The sequence below is a fragment of the Sesamum indicum genome, linkage group LG3, assembly GCF_026168435.1.
Source record: "Sesamum indicum cultivar Baizhima isolate 11 linkage group LG3, ASM2616843v1, whole genome shotgun sequence".
NCBI classification, from domain to species: domain Eukaryota; kingdom Viridiplantae; phylum Streptophyta; class Magnoliopsida; order Lamiales; family Pedaliaceae; genus Sesamum; species Sesamum indicum.
The window spans coordinates 7,480,720-7,499,735 of NC_142659.1; positions in this window are offsets into that span (position 1 = coordinate 7,480,720).

Here is a 19,016-nt window from a genome sequence, read left to right on the forward strand (position 1 = left end):
GGATCTTCTACCCAGTCAGAATATTACAACGAGGGAGATAGGCTTCAAACTTCCGAAAGCCTATCAGGGTTCTTTTCTAGAATGATGGTGACAAACAAAACTATGAAAAGAATCATGAGATAAGATTCCAACCTTAGCCCATACGATGGATTTAGGATTGGAGGAATTGGGAAAGTCCTGAACCAGAGAAGACTGAACCAAAGGAAGCATCACATAATCTATAAAGTAAGTTCAGGTGAGTTTGCTATTCCTATGGAACTTACTGGTAATGTGATATAAATGCAACTAATTCGTAAAGAAGAAATTCTTGAAGAATTAAGTAAGCTTAGAGAAGAAGTAGCTATTACTATGAAATGGATCCACATGGGAACTACTGAATTAGTAATAAAAGCGACTTCTAAAGAAAGAATTGATTCAGAAATACATTTATCGATAATGGATAGAAGAATAAAAAAACTGAGAGATGTTTGTCTTGGAATAATGATAGGAAATTTGTATGCAGGAAAACTTATGTTTGACATTAATCCTAAGATTGTATACGACCTGGCATACAAAAATTTTAGTAGAGTCTTAGCCCTTCATCAATATTTCAAAAGAAAAGATCTAAGAAAAGAAGGTAATAGACCATATTCTATAACTTATAGAATAGCTTATGCCCTTTCCAATACGCATCATTCAGATTTGTTTCTTAAGAAAAAGTATATTGAGATTCCTAGACTTTTCAAGGAATTCACCAAAGTAATGACACCAGATCCTATTAGGATACCCATAATAGGTGGTGTTAATATCATCATAAAAGATCACCCAGTTTTAGATAGAACACTTAGCTCTAGAACTGAGTTTAGTAGTCAGATGTCCTTTTCGGAAGATAGGATTACAGGTTACAAAGGAAAGGAGAACGAGTTATTAAAAGCTTTAACTCCTCAAGAGATTAGGGTATATAACATAAAACCTACATGCCTTGAATGATGGAATGAAAAATACAAGTTATATGTGACATTACTAAGAAAGAGAATTTTTTTCCTTACAATTACTTATATCATTTGCAGCAACCTATTGTGGAATATATGAGGGCCTGCTAGAAATAACATGCCATGAAATTTTAGTTACAGGTGTTGTATGACGAGAAAACGAAAATATGACTTTGGGGTTAACTTTTCTTGAAGATAATAAATATTGGGGAAGAAAAGGTAACGGAATGGAATTCAGCTTCGATGGTGTTACCACAAGGATCGAATGACGAGTCTCTTTTCTATATACATATCTGTTGGTATGTTGTATGATCAATATAAGACGGAGTATTTGCAGCTTATATTGATTCAGGATCAGGAATTTGCACGGCAAAACCTGGAGTTTTCCTTGAGAAAGCAAGGGAAACTTTACCCGTTATTGCAGGAAGGGATTTTTCACAAAAAATCCTGATACTCAATAAGAGAATACGAGAAGCCATGATTGGAGAAATATTTGGATCATCCTAGTTTAGGGTAAAAACACCTCCTATTTACTTTCATGATATAGGTGCCGATATCTTGTTGGGTAACAATTTTATTCAAACATTTGCAAGATATATACATGATAATGAAAGGAATCTGTTAATCTTTACTACTAACTGTGGTAGTGAGATACAGGTGAGGCGAAGAGAAAATGCATTTAACAGGATAATGCCAATAAATTTTCCCATCAAACGTGGTGATTTTGATGCCAGATTAACTCATCCAAAAATGCAGGATAAGAGAAAATTTGGTAAGGTTCTTTTGTCTTTCAGGCAGCAGGGACTCATAGAGAGCGATAGCTTCTATAAGGAATCCGAGGAGGAAATTTTGAACCTTAAAGGAGCACTACTGGAAATGAAATCACTAGACATCAGGGAAAAGAGCAAGCTTTCTTTTGAGAATGTGAAGAGGCTCATCCAGAGGAACATCAGTGAAAATCCTCAAGCTTGGTGGGATAGGAACAAGATCGAAGCTACTTTGAAGGTGAAAGATAAATGCAAATATGAGTATGTTGGATACAAACCTATCCAGATGAACATGGAGGATAAGTGGATATGCAGATGATAATCAAAGAGCATATTAGTCTTGGACTCATTGAACCTGGAGTCTTTACCTACTGTAGTCCTGGATTTTTGGTAAGAAACCATGGTGAGATTAAGAGAGGTAAACCCAGGTTGGTTACTAACTATCAAGGTATAAACAAAATATTAGAATTTGATGGTTCTTACATTCCTAGTAGAGAACACTTAATTGATTGCATCAAAGGAGCGAAAGTGTTTTCTGAATTCGATTGTAGATCTGGTTTTATCAGATTAAGATCAAGAATGAATCAATGAAATTCACTGCATTCTCCACACCACAGGGACAATATATCTAGAATGTGCTTCAAATGGATTTAGCTAATGCATCCCAAATATTTCAAACAAAAATGGATAATCTTTTTAAGGATTATTCAAATTCATGTTTGTCTATATCGACGATATACTAATTGCATCTAAAAATATGAAAGAACATATTAAATATCTAGAGATATTTTCTAATGCATGCCACAGAGAAGGTTTAGTACTTTCTGAAAAGAAAGCTACTTTGCTGTCAATAAAATTGAATTTCTAGGAATTCTTATTGACGAAACAGGGATTAAGTTACAGGACCATATTGTGGAGAAAATTCACAATTTTCCAGACGTACTCAAAGACAAGAAGCATTTACAGAGTTTCTTGGGAGTTGTTAATGTTGCAGATATCTTCATTAAGGATCTTGCAAGATACAGAAAAGATTTCCAACCATTCTTGAATAAAACAGAAAGTTCAAAGTGGAAATGGGAAATAATATCCACACAAAAAGGGTTCGTGAGCTAAAACAGGTTTGCTGGAATCTACCAAAGCTTGCTATACCACAAGACGAGGATGAATTAATAGTCTATACAGACGCCAATGACTACAGATGGGCAGCAGTGCTTATGAAGAAGACAACTATAGGGGAAGAACCTTGTAGATACACACGAGGGTTGTTCTTAGAACAAGCCAAAGTTTGGCATATTAACGAGAAAGAATCTACAGTTTGAAGGGTTTTTAAGAAGTGGTCTTTATTTTTGTTTACTAAAGAATTTACTTTAAAAGTTGATAATACTGATGTTACGGCTTTCTTAAAAAATAAATTAGAATCGAAAATAGAGAAAGCTCATATTCTCAGATGGCAAGCTGAATGCCAATATTATTGCTATAATATTATCGTTATAAAATCTCATGAAAATATTCTTGCAGATTTTCTGACAAGAGTTGGAGGCATCTCAGGCAAACTCCATCATGTTGAGACTCAAGAACCTCCGAGAAAACCTCGAGGAGATAGACAGAAAGTTCGGACAACTAGCGGTTAATGCCCAGGTTACTGGACAAACCCAAAGAGCTGATCTAGACACTGTCCATGTCGTAATAAGAAGTTCCTTATTAGCATCCACCTCGCTATGGAACGACTTACGAGAACAAATTCGGAAGGCGTCACCTTCGGGGATAACTCACGAGTTGAGGGAGCATGACCCAAAACATGCCTTTAGAGTACAAGGCTCTAGACCTGTAGCATCAGATACAAGTACCGATTGCACAAAGGGCGTCATCAGATTCTGGTGAAACGACAATATTGAATCACAGGAAGTACAAACTCCTGTAGGTTCAAGTCAACCCAGCACCTCCAGGGTTAAATAGGGAGAAATTAATTTCCCGCAAAGGAGTGAACCCAGGCAAGTTCATTATCGAAACATCCAGAAAATATAACAGAGTCTGGATGTTAGAGGGGTCTAAACGAGAAGATGTCCGAGAATGGTATGATTTTGGAGCTCTTGCTTTGGTTTATACTATGTGGCCGAGTTTTCTAGAACTCTCAAAACTTCCGGAGCGGATTAGTGGGGCGGTCTTTGATTCATAGCAAAAGAGAGGGGACGTTCTGGAGATAAAATTCGTTTCAGTAGCTCCAGAAACTGCTGGAAATGGGTCTCATCCAACATTCCATTTTATTAAGCTGTAGACGCCAGATATGGTAGCTTTCAACAAGATCAAACCTGCCTTAGGAGAAGCTCCCATGGCATTGTCCATTAGTGAAGACAGTATCTCTACCAGGAGAGCTTGGAGATTATGGTCTATCTCATAGAGATGGACAAAGTCAAGTATCCATTCAAGATTTTCTCAAACAAAGTGAATGGATCATTGTTGTTAAGCTCCATGACAGGAAAAAGCACTGACTTCGCAGAAAGCTTATTTGAAAAGAAGAGGATTTTAATTTGGAAAAATAAGCTTCCGACGACCGAAGCAACAAGGATAAAGATGTGCAACATGTTGCATGTTGGGCAATGGCATAATCATTTATGCCCTTGCTGTGAGAAACAAGAGAAGCCTCTGTTCGGGACAAAAATTCTGGTCACGTATAAACCCGAACCAGACCAAGACAAGGGAAAGAAAAATATTTTTACAAAAAGAAGTAAAAATTAAAAGAATATGAACAAGCAAGGATAAGACTGTCGGTAGTAAACGATAAAGGCCAACAATCAAAAAAGCAGGAAAGATAGCTGGAAATCATGTGACCGACAAATCATTATGACCAACAACTGAAAATTACGAGGCGATGATGAATGCAATGATGTCATCACAAAAGAAGTTTGGAGTTTGAATTTGAAGTCCGCGGATGCCTATAAATAAAGATGCAATGAAGTAGAAGAGAGACACAAGAAAAACTTTCCCTACTCTTCAAAGCATTAGAGTTCTGAGTCTTTTTCAATTTTCTGTAATATTTTAATTTTTCAGTTTATGGGGGTTTCCCCAATAAGTCAAGTCCTCTACACCATGAGAGGCTAAACAGTTATCTCCTCCAACGGAGGAATAATATCTATGTAATATTCTCTATATTTTTTCAATAAAAGTTAGGCTTCTCTTCAACCTGTTTATCCAAAATTCTATTAACTCCCTATGTTGGAGTCTCCTTTTATGTTGTAAGATAGGAAACGAAATAGGGCTGTGATGTATTATTACCGAAGGAGCCAAGTTCTTGCAAACCATCTGCTGCAGTAGTGTGGTTGGAAGAAGTCCGTTAAACCGAGACTTGGAATACCCGAAAATAGAGCAGTCAAAGCAAGGTCTGAATTTATGAGGTCTTAATTTATGTCGAAACCATGTTGGGCCATTTTAAGAGCATGAAAAATGGATTATCTAGCTATTTCCATTGAAAGGGTAAAAATGTCATAAAATTAGCTGATCGACTAGATTTACTCGAATTTGAAAGATAGTGTACTAAAATTGATATTGCAAAAGTGAGTGTACCAAAATTGAACAGAGACAAAGTTAATGTACTAAAGTTTTCTTTTTCCCTTGTAGTTAATGACAAACGGGTCATCGAAGGGAGGAATTAATTGGAGGATCGCATCGTTGTACGTAATATTGTCAAACCTAGCTTTGAAGTCTTTGAGCTTCTTCCCCAGGGAAGTATTTTGATCCAATGACTTTGCACAGAACATTCTTCAATCATCTTTGTCTAGAAAAATGCTTTTGTAGCGGCATATCTAATATGCCTTTCAGGAATCACGTAAACTTCCTTTGTGCGAAGCATTATCAAGGGAACGTCTTCCAACCTATCATATTATTTTTGGATGTCATTGGTCATCAAAGCTAATATGATACTGCGGACGTTGCAGTTGTTCCCATACCACCTCTCAAATGTCACACGTTTTTCAGGCGATGACCCTTTCAGCAATGTCATCGGGAGCGGCTTGTTAATGACATTGCCCTGGTTCTCGAAATCTAAGGCAATCTTTAGATTTCGTAGCCAATCATTGTAGTTTGTGCCATTGAATTTATTAGTCTCCATTATCTGGACTAAGGGGTTCTTTGACATTTTCTACATGATAGAATTAAACAGAAATATGCAAACGATTGTAATATTATTGATAAGTTCAGGACATGGTCTTGAAGGGAATGGCATGGTACGGCTGGGGAATGTGCTAACGGAAGCAATAAATAAAATGCATAATAGAAAAAATTAAATGCAGAAAATAAATGAGTTCAAACGGTGTACCCTTAAAGTTTCCTGGTGTTTGATGTACTAAAAATAAAAAGAACATGGGGCTGATGTTGGATTACCAATACAGAAAAAAATAAATGGCTGAAACATGATACCTTTGTTTTTTACACTGCTTGAAATGCTCTTTTGAGGCTTCAACGCAGGAACCCTCTAATTCTTCCAAAACTGCAATGTGCTAGCCATTTATTTCCTTCCATGGAATTTTCCTTGGCTCAAAATAGTTGAGCTTGAACAATTTTTACCCTTAAAAAAGTACAAGCCAATGAACTTTTATTTAAATCTAATTTAATAAAAATCCAATTTAATTGAGCCCAACTTCTATTTAATCTAATTAAATACTTATACCCAAATTATCCTAATTATTTAATAAGATCCAACTTATTAAATTATAAGGACAAACCAAATATAAATTAATGCCATTAATTTATTCTTGGGCCTTTTTCCATCCAATGGATCTCTCTTCGTAAGTAATCCAATTATTTATGGAATTAATTATAAATTAATTATTTGTTCATTTTCAGTAATTTGTGTGTGATTCTTTAGGTTTACCTTTCAGCTAGACTTGTGCTAGTGTCTAACACTATTATTAATTAAATCTAATTTAATGAATAATTATTGAATAACCCTTAATCTAGAAAGGCCGTCACCAAGGGTGGCCGTATAGCAACGATCCATGGCACTAGAGACTAGGTGAATTGCCATGTGAACATTTAGGCTCTCGAGTCCATACGAGTACGGTCCTTCCATCTACTTCCTCTCAGCCATAGTCTAGGGCATAAAATTAGGTATCGGTTCCAATCTTGGACTAGGCATCTATGCTTAATATTTTAGATCGCGTTATGTCAAGTTTCTCGACACAGGAACCACTTTTTTCTATTTGATCGACGACTGTGTCCAGATATTCATAAAGCTTGAACGCATCTCCTAGTGCATAGGAGATATCTCTGGCACATAATGAGAGAGCACGGATCCTCTTCTTGAAACTCACCGTTCTCGCTACATACTCCGACTGTACTAGAGAAGGCTTACTATGATCATGTCTGTGACATAATCACCTCTTTCACAAATCTAAGATACAGTCATGTTATGCACGGAACTGGCGTGATTTCCCAAGTCTGAGGACTACTCCCATACTATCGGAGCCGGCGACTGAAGGCATACCGAACAAGCCTCCAAGGCTTCCATATGATGATTCCCGCGAGTTAGTTCAGTTACTTGACCACAAAATCCAAAAAATAATAAATGGGCTGATGTGGGATCAAAGAATCTAAAAAATTAAGAGGGGTGAAAAATGGACCTTCATTTTCTAATGTTCAGTTTACATGTTCTTCACTTGAGGCTCTAACGAAGGAACCCTCTAATTCGTCCACACCGCAACTTGAATCGAAATCTCAATATTCTCTTTGCTAGAGAGAACAAGAGAAAAAATTACTCCAAGTGCAAGAAAGAGAGGGGCAGTCAAGAGGTAGGTGAGGAAGAAGGGAAATTGTAGCACCCCCTACTCGCTACATCTAATCATTTCTATTTCATCCTTTCTTTAATCAAAATTCATTCTATAAGTAATTCTAGTTCAATCAGTAAAATAAATTCTAATTTATCAATAGAATATTATATGTCACAAAAGATAATATATACCACCAAAAGTAATATTTACCCTCACTACACGTTCTCGTGTACATAACCTCAAGAAAAATCATACCACAACTTTTAAACACAAATCCCGACAAAAGACCAGAATATTTACAACCCAATAATAAAAAATTTTGGCTTCAGAAGTCACGGCTGACCCACCTAATAAAGACAACGGCACCGCTCAAAGTCAATGTGGCTAGTCAGTGTGACCTATCTCCTGATAAGTACGTGGCAAGGAATGAGCTGCCTACTCAATAAGTATAGCTGATCAATTTATATATATATATACACAAACAAAGATTCACGTACATGCAGTCATACCGACAACAGTCATTCGTCATACAGCAACATCAAATATAAGCAACAATACATACTCACAGCTGTAAATCAATCCACGACATAATATTCATTCGTTATCATTTATTAGTTAAGGGCCCCACTTACTCTAACTGGAGTACATCAGTCAATGGTTTCGCCGGCCATCATCATATCATATACAGCACAGGATACCCGTTGTGTGATATCCCCACACTCTTTTACTTCAGCTGTGTAGCAATATAGCACAGGACATCACAACAAACATGGTACCCCCACACCACCCCAGTGTGTAGCTAACAAGCACAGGATATTCCCTGCTGCCCCGGAATACCCCGGTACCCTACGCGCCATGGTACCTAGCTTAAATCGTATATTTTTCATATCTCATTATCAATCACACTTTCATAAACCATTGACTGTGTTCCCAACTAGGTAAGCATCATCTTTTATTTCAACTCACAATCATCATTCTATTCTTTACAATAATCACTTTCTCAATTACAACTCCCAATTTGATTTCATCAACAATCAATTATATGATTATCACATAATCATATCTCGCATATCTCTACATTACCATTACATATCACATAGTAACAATTTCACCAATATTATGATAATCTAGCAAATAATCCACAACTAATTATATAAACAATCAATATACGAAAGCCACACATAATAATATAAAGCCAAATCCACGTTCGCATCCAAGAAACCAATATATATAATATATACAATACTACACATATAGATATATATATATAAATCCAATTAGCTATACTTACCTTAAATCCCAAAATACTTCGATTCACGAGGAACTGCTCAACCCTCTACTTTGTCGTCACGTCCTATAACAAAATGTTATACGTATAATCAACATATATATAGAATATCATAAACTCTAAATAACCTATTATATAATGTTCGTACATTTCTATCAATCTTTTAATATTCTATTTATATTAAAGTCCAACCCCCTGTTCCATTTCTTTCAAATAACTACCTTTTCTAAGCTCCTCAAATATATATTTAATTTATCAATAAATTCATAAGAATTCATTTAATCAAACCCCTTATATATCCATAACTATCATTTTTAATAACATTCGTAAATTATATTACCACTAAAACCTCCTTTCCCTAATTAATAACATAATATTTCTAAAATATAACATCCGAAGTATTTCTATGAATTTTCTGTCAATTTATCGTTGCTATAAAATTTAATTAAGCAATAATACATAGAATTACATATTTGATTAATCATTCCAATGGAATTGTGTAAATTAACTATAAGGATAATTAAATCTAACAAATTAAATAATTTAATTGCTCAACTATATCATTTTTATAGCAATTGTGATATTTAATACGACACTAATTTAAATAGCCAAAATCATAAAATACTCCGATTAAATAATTCACCGCTCAATATAATCAACATTTAATAAATGAACTAATTAAATAATATAATTATATAAATTAATAAAAATTAAATTACAATTTCCGTACCTCTGTTTTCCGAAATGGGTGTGTGCGTTACTGTGTGTGTATGAGTGTGTGTGAATTTGTGTATTATGTGTATGTGTGTAGTGTATGTGTTTTAAATTAAAATTGGGTGGAGAGAGAGGCCCCACCGCCTCCATTTCAAACTCTCTCTCTCCTCTCTTATTACACACATAGATATATATATACTATTTATATATATAAAGTATTATTATTATTTTATATATTTAATTAAGCTTTTTTCAAAATACCCATTACGTCCTTCCTAATTTTCTAATTAATATAATTTGCTTATAAATATTATAGCGAACTCCAATTTAATCCGTACAAGTTTTATTATATCCCAAATTCAATCTATAATTTATTTACCAATTAAATTTAAATTTCTAATAATTATCAATTAGTCTTCCAATTACGTACAAAATTCTACGGACGTCACAGAAATTTTTTGTGTTGTGTAATAATGTGATAGTAAAATATTTTTTAAATAGTTATGTATCATATATATATATATCTTGTATTGATGCTTAGGAATGGCTAGAATTACCCTTCTGAAAATTGCAATTTGCTAGCCGTTTTTTTTCTTTTCATGGAACTTTCATGGGCTCAAAATTAGGGGCTTTGGTCGATTTTTACGAAAAAAAATTACAAGCCTAATGAATTTTTATTTAAATCAAATTTTAATAAATATACATTTAATTGAAGCCAACTTGTATTTAATCTAATTAAATTCATAATCCTAATTTCTTTATTAATTAATAAGATCCAACTTTTTAAATAATAAGGACATGCCTAATACAAATTAATGTCATGAATTTATTCTTCGGTCTTTTCTAATTCAATACTGTTTAATAGTTTTATTAATTAAATATAATTTAATTAATAATTATTGATTAACCCTTATTTAAGAAAGCCGGTCATTATGTGTTGCCATCTCGTAACGGTCCATGGCACTAGAGACTAGGTGAATTTTTGTGTGAATATTTAGGCACTCGAGTCCATACGGGTACGGTCCTCCTATCTAAGTCTTCCGGCCTTAGTCTACGGTACGCAATTAGATTTCGATTTCCATCCGGGACTAGGCGTCTATGCTTAATACTTGAGATCATGTTACGCCAAGTTTCTCAACATAGGAACCTCTTTTTCATATTCGATCAATGACTATAGCCAAAGGTTCATAGTGTGTGATAGGGTACGGATCCTCTTCTTGGAACTCACCATCCTCGCTACATAATCTGACTGTACTAGGTAAGGCTTATTATGATCATGTCTGTGACACAATCCCCTCTCTCATAGATCCAAGACACAGTCATCATATGCATGTGACTATAATGATGCCTCAAGTCTGAGGACTACTCTCGTACTACCGAAGTAGGGAATTCAAGTCATACCGATCAAGCCTCGCAGGCTTCCATATGACGATCCCGCTAGTCAGTTCAGTTTATATAACACCTAATCAATCAACCTACCAGGATCACATAGACGCCCCGCGTCTGTCAATGATGAAAAACGATACTCACCAATTGAATGCTACTCTTAGTGCAAGATTCCATAGGACTCTTGATGCCCATTCTCGAGGTCCTCGACTTGAAACATTTCAAACCCAACCTTTTGGCAGTTGGTTTCATGACTGCCATCCAATGCGCAGCCGAACTGGACGATTGTTAATTGGTATGTAGGCTTTGTTGTGATGTTCAAGTAAATGCAAATATACAAAATGAGCATAACAAAGTAGATGAAAAATAAGAGAATACTCATTTTATTCACTTCAAAATAATATAACATGGCATCTATTAATTATCAGAATAAAATACCTCTCGACAAATCTAATTGGTTTTTTGGTCATTTATTCTAATAAGGAGGTTGTAGGTCATTGGGTTGGGCCTATCCCAAGTATTGATAGTTGGGATCAACCTAGGATTGGCTTGGATTAGACCAATGCACTTTTCTTTATTGGGTCAATCAAACCTAGGTTGGGTCCCTCTTGAGCCCGACTCTTTAGGCATCTTGATCATCGACTAGCAACCATGTGTGTAGTCCATGACAGTTGAATTAACATTAGTTCGGTGAAAGTTTTTCAATTACAAGATATAATGTGAGATCCCTATGACCAATAAAACTAAAATAGTACTAATTCTTAATTTTTGGGTGCAAGAATATGAATTATCTATGCGTAATGAACAAAAATAGAGGAAAAAATAGTGGGACATATGGCATACATCAATATCCAATATAATTTATTGTTGAATGATGATAATATGATCAAGAAACCAAATGATTATTGTATCTCTTTGACTCGAAACCTGAAGATTTGATTAGTTAAAGAATTCATATTTAAAACATAGAGAGAACATGCCAAATTTTGGTATCTACTTGGCCAACTTTCGTTTCTGCAAATATAAATGTTTGAGGGTATTGTGGAGAAAATAGAATATCCAAGAGGTGGAAATATTTTGTGGTAAAGATAAGCGTATCAAATAAGGACAAAGAATAGTAAATAAATAAATAAAATTACAAAAAAAATAAAATCACAAGAAAAGATTGTGACCGCAACTTAGAGTACTAACTACCATGGCTCACGGTTTAATATCCTTAACTATATTAATGGAGAAGAGAAGACATTAATTACGGTATGTTCCATAATTATATACATTTTTTCTTATTTACTATGATTTGTTGATAAAAAAGTTTCTCTGTTTTTCATGTTTGGAAGCCCCACAAGGAACTAATTGTTGCAACTATTATATATTCTCTCTTCATCACCATAAATATGCATACATTTTTTTTCTTGTAATAAGTCTTAGTGCACAACATTGGTTTGCCATGCAATGATTTTGAATGTGTTAATTCCCTTGTATTATCCTACAAGGGACAAAATTGTGTCTCTTAGTATTTTGTTTTTCATACTTGGGACAATATATGTTACATTTTGTATTTCTGGTCTTGGCTCTCTGATCCATATATCTATTTAGTATATTCTCTACATCTTTCTCAACTTGCCAACTTTTTACATATTCAGACTATATTTCCATTAGAAACTCCCAATCACGATTATCTTACATAAAATTACTTTTTCCAGCCTTTAAACCAATCCAATTTTCGTTTATATAATTGAAGGTCCACTGCTTACTAAAATATTTAGATTCAAATTACTTTATAAAAATTATATAATCCACAACAGAAATTCGATGAATGTAACTTCTTTTCCTTTCAAATTTGCTCTTGTGGAGAAGCTAGCAATACTTAAACCAAGTATGAGATAAAGTAGCATCTCAATACGCTTGATACTTAATCTCTTCATAACAAGTTGAAGAGAAATTCAAACTTTTACTAAGGTTTAGTTATCATTGAAGACAATCAACAAAGAAATCACCCATGACCAAGATTGGAGGTGGTGCAAGTTGAAAGAGCCATTTATAATACTAGGGAGAGGACCTTTGTCATGAAGTATTTCATGTGTATTTGGAATGAAAGATATCGGGTAAGAAAGGAGGCAATGCATCGATCACCGGATGCAAATACAAATGGTGGTGCAACATGTCATTATTCGTCAAGGTATTAGTGCCCAAAATTTGAAGTGGCCAAATTGGAGAGTGACAATGTTGAAACAGCTAAATTTGGGCATGCACATAGGGTGGTAAAGATACTACAAAAGTGGTTGTGGGGAAGCTAAGATGATTAAATGACTACCAAAAAATTTCATATTGATGGTAGTAGGTTCCATGGTATACCAAATACAGGCAAATTTTGCATATGCTATCAATACTATGGCTTTTATCAGGGTGATGTCATCTATGTCAATTGTAATAGTTATAACCATTGGTGAGATGATGGTACAAGTACAATAAAGACATGCTGGTAACCCATGTAAATTCTTTTCTAAAACAAACATTTTATGTGCAGTAACTAATACTAAATGAGAAGTCTATAGACAAGTGGTTTAGTGACCCTCATATGATAGGGATCTTTTAATTAATACCATTTGGCATTCAGTTTGTGAAGCAACGATTCTTCAATATTTTTTATGGCTTCTAGTAGCTTACAGTTAAACCTTCAATATCAATATTATCATCGGAATTGATGAATAATTGGTTGTAGGTCAACAAACAATTGCAATAGCATTTAAATTCTAGTGGTGTTCTCATATTAAGAAGATTATACATGTGTTCTTTCGGAGTTTTAAGGTGCGAAGGTGTTGGAATTATTTGCTAGTTTCTTCCAACTGTAGTTTTTAATAGCGGATTTGGTGATAATGATAGTTCACCATTAATGGAGGCGAACAACAGCCTTCTTGATTGAGGGACATATACGTATCCTTGTATAGTTTCTTATTCTATGGTTTTCTAGGACAACTTGAAACAAGCCAAACACCTCGGTCATTGTTTTTAAACTTAAACGATCATCTTGAGTGTGCATCACCAATTATAGTTGTTGCTAAAGCAAGTGTACTTAAAAGACAAAAAAGGATCGGTGATTTAAACTTTGATGACACATGGATTCACTTCCCACAACAACTTAGTACCATGGTGCATCTTAAGAGAATCCTAAGAGGTGGGAGCATGCAAGGTTGTGCAAAATAACCAAGGAGATGTGGTAATTGTGGTTTTTGAGTATTTACATTATCAAACGATCATTTTATCAAAGTTTCAAATTGGGTGAAGAATATGCTTTTTAAAGTATCTAGATCGAAATCAATGCTAAAAATATTTCAGCACTGATGAAGCCACAAATTAGAGGCAACTAGTGGTTGCGGCATATTTTGGCAAAAATTCATTCAATCAAAAGAAGTTTAAGATGTAATTCTTTTTCCTCTTTCAGAGAAGGGGATAATGTGGTGGATCACCTAACAAATGACGCGTGTGATAGGAAGATAAACTACATATGTCATGGGAGTGGGATATCCATGCCACTCGAAAGATCTATCCACTCAAAAATATATTCATATATACATACAGACATATACATAAATATATAAAAAAAAGACTTGATTTGATAATGAATAGTAATTTTTGTCTCCAAAAACACAATATTAGACATACAATATTTATTTTGTATTATCTCCAAAAATAAATCCAAGCATACATAATATCTCTAATACACTTATTTATCTTTATTATTCTCTCTATCTCCACAAAACAGAACAACACACTCAGAGAACGAATTCAAACACTATGGTAAGTTTTTATCCTCTGTAATAATGAAAAGTTTCAACATCTTCTGTTCATGTATTTGTTGTATTATGACCTCCGCAAAACATCTTTCCTGTTTTTGAGAACATCATTTCCAATTTGTTGAACAGAATGATTAAACAATTCAGTGGAACATGTTAAGCCCTAGCCCGTTGAGCCCATTCGACGTAAGAATTGCCTCTAAAGTCAGCATGTGAATCCTAATATTTTATTATGGCAACAAGCCGAAAAGAGATAACAAATGGATATACTTGAATTCTTTGCCCAATGCTTATATGTTGCTATCTTATTAGTTTCTAATTTATATGGAATGGGACATCACAATCATCGGTTTAGCTTCCGATGCTGCTGGGTGATTGACATTGATGCCATTTGGTCATGCCCTAGGCCCACCAGCCCGTTGGCTGTTAGAATTGCCTCAAACCCACCAAGTGCATCTTGAAATTTGATTATGACAGCAAACTAAAAAGGGATATTCAATGGATGCACTAGAGTTATTTGGCCAATACTTATATATTGCTTATCTTTTAATTCATAATCTATGTAGGACGGGGTATCGTAAAACACATGTACTCTTTTCAACTTTACGCATTGTTGTCCTGTAAATTCTCAGTATTAAGACATCATATCTTCTACTTATTTTCAAGTCTTTTATTTTGCATATTATACTAATCTTACTTAATTTTCACATGCACATATATTGTTGGATATATAACTATCGTTGATCTAAATGATAATACTTCCTATTTTGCATATTTTTAGCGATCTTGTTTACAAAAAAAGTTTTTCCCTAAATGTTTTGAAGAATATACAAGTAATTAAATTATGCAACAATGAAGTTATTTTTGTTAGAGGATTGTTATGATCACTAAATGAAGAAATTCCACATCAACATATGTTGCCTTGTTGGGTTACGATGGACTTTATCCATAGAGATCACTTGTAATGGTTTAGTTATTGAAATTATTTCTTGAGAATAGGGCAGTCATCAAAAGATTTAGTTCTAGCAACTTGCTCTATTTTGTTAAATGTACTACTATAAACTGTAAAAATGCGACAATAGGATATATCCTAGCTCTTACAATGACAATTATGAGGATGAAAAAATATTCGCTAATTACATTAAACATTATAACAATGTTTTGGTAGTTACTTGCTTATTAATTCTACTTGAGAAAAGAGAGTTGTTCACTAATTTTGATTTTCTGGTATAAAAGAAGTTCCTGTAATAGAAAAACGTAACAATGCATCTAGAATTACTTTGCATTTGATGGCCATATTATATTGATAGAGACAAATGCAAGAAGTGTTTTTATTGAATAAAAAAACTATTTATCGATTGAAATTTGGTGGTGAAGTTATGCAATTTGCAATATAAAGCAATATGTCTCACTATATCAATAAAACTTAGATGGTCACTTTATTTTTTTGTTAAAAGTTTCAGTTGAAGTTTATAAGTTTTCTTTCATACACGGCCACTTCCGACTGATTGGTTATTGGAGTTTTTTTATCTCTTTAATCTAATATACTTAGACTTTTTACTTTATCTGTGACTTATTTAATACTATTTTTATTTTAATGTGCCTGTTTTTTTTGGTACAGGATCAACCTGAATCAAGTAGTAGATATTCAAGTAAAAAGAGAAATTGAGATAGGTGTGTAGTTCAAGGCACTTGGAAGGTCTCTTTTGGACTTTTGCGACATCATCAACGAGGCCACAACTATATTTTAGAAATGCATAAGGTATGTCCACTTGTCAATTTGAATTTATATCCATTACATATTTGAACCTTAAATCACTCAGGTGTTCTCATGCAAGGTCAGTAATTGTGGACGCATGTTAATCAATCATTGATGTGGTCTATCTTTAGCTAATATCTTGAATTTAGCTATGTAATACATAATGGTTGATGTGGTTACCTATAATATTTGTGATAATATCTAAGTTGATTAAGATAGCAAGGCAATACATGACTAAGCTCTTTACTGAAATTGATTAGTTTCTATTATAGACAGATTTTATTTCAAGTTTAAACTAAAGTATTACTTTAATACTAATAGATTGTGAACTGATAGATGAACAAACAACTTCCCTTTTTAATATAGTAATAGGAAATTGAATTGTAATGAAAAATAAAAACGCTCAAATAAAATGGGAGTTGAAAATGTTGAAAAATCTTTTCTTTTACTTAAAGCATCACAAATAATTGTCTCATTCGGGTACTCAAAAATTTAATGAAGTAAACATAAATTTAAAAAATATTAAATTGTAATAAGTTAATTATGAAATGAAGGTTCTTCCCCGTGGTCTCTTATGGGTTTACAAGTAGCGTATCCAAAATGAATTTAAACAAAAAATTGTAAGATATGTCCATCTAACAAGTACACATAAACGTGTTGTAAAACATGATACTCGTTTATTAATGAAACTAAAAATAATTTTATAAGGACATAAAAATTAGTTATTGTAAATAAAAAAATATTATGAGATAAATTGGTTAATCATGGTATATAGTTTTACTAAGTTTGATAAGGTAAATAGAGTTATAAATTAAATGTAGGTTTGATTCATTACTAATTTTCATATTTTGTACCTTGAAACGTTTGTTGATATTGTCTTAGGACATAAGTTATGATGCAAAATTTTCACTCATAATGATCAAAAAAAATTTTGACACTATAATTGCACAAATTTCTTTTGTTTCAAGATAACTAAAAAGAAATATGATAAGAGAAAGTAAGAAAAAGACTAATGAATTAAAAACAAAAGCTATTGTATAATTGATTATATATCCTATAAAGACTACATGGGGTTGTAACATAATTATACATTTGCAAAGGTTGTATGTTTCAGAAGCGACTAGCGAGAAAATAACATGGCATGCCAATAATCAAACAGAAGAGGGATCCATGTGGCATCCGTTTGACTCAGATGCATGGAGGAATTTTGACCGGATATATCCTCATTTTTTGGTAGAGCGCCTTAATGTTAGACTAGGTTTGTGCACGGATGGGCTCGCTACACACAGGTAGTACGATCATACGTACTCATGTTAGCCCATTATACTTACACCGTACAATCTCCCACTTGGAATGTGCATGAGTGCTGAGTATATATTCATGATGATGGTGATCCCTGGTCCTTCCAATTCAAAACATCTCATCGATGTTTACCTGGAGCCGCTGATCGACGAGTTGCAAAATCTGCGACATGTAGGTATACTAACATGCGACACTGAGAAGCGAGATATTCCCAATGGATGCCGTGTTGATGCAAATTGTAAGCAGCTACCCCTTATAGAATGGCGTCTGGATGATGTTCTACTAGTATTATGCGGTTTCCAGTTTGTATGAAAGACACACGTTCATTTTACTTGCAGAGCGGTAGGAAGGCGTGCTGCTTTGACTGGCATAGACAGTTCCTCCCCCTGGGTCATCCGTATCAAAGGAAGAAAGTATTCACTAAGAACTGAGTAGAAGTGAATGTTGCATGACCAAGATTGATAGGAGAAAAGATCCGCAAATGGTTGAAGAGTTTGGTCCTTCGGTTGAATTCTCGTTGTCACTCTCGAATGGGTACGGTAGTGAGCATAAGTGGACAAAGAAAAACATCTTTTAAGAGCTGGAGTACTGGTCGATGCATCTGATATGACACAATCTTGATGTCATACACATTGAGAAGAACATGCTTAACAATATATTCAATATCGTGATGGATATAAAAGGAACAATGAAGGATACTCTAAATATATGGAAGGAACTGAAGATCATATGTAATTGACTGGAGCTTGAGCTGGACGAAAGGAAGCCAAACGTGATGCCCAAAGCAATATATAACCTGACTGTCAATGGACTGACATTGCGTTTCAAGAGGATGAGACAATACTTACTGCACAAGTTGCGACGGACAACCATAATTATGACCTGCATGATCCAAATGGTATACAATTAGTCATTGAGCTTTCTATTGGTAATCAACAAGGAGTAGGCACATCCTAATTGGGGAACATTAATTTTGATGACGAGTCTGACAAGGATAGCTTTGATGAGGATTACGAGACTGAAGAAGACAATAATTATGATTGACATTTATCGTTTTCTATATCAAGTGTCTGTGTATTTTGCCGATAGAAATTAGTATAAATTATAAAATTATGATAATAATTTATAAAAATAGTTTACAACCATTTCAGAAGTACAATTTGCAAACTATTTGTCAATACCAATAAATGTTATTTTTAGAAACAAAACACTTTTTTTCTATTAAGGAATAGTAAATAAATTAGGAAATCGATCCAAAGCCGGTTCCAACTTT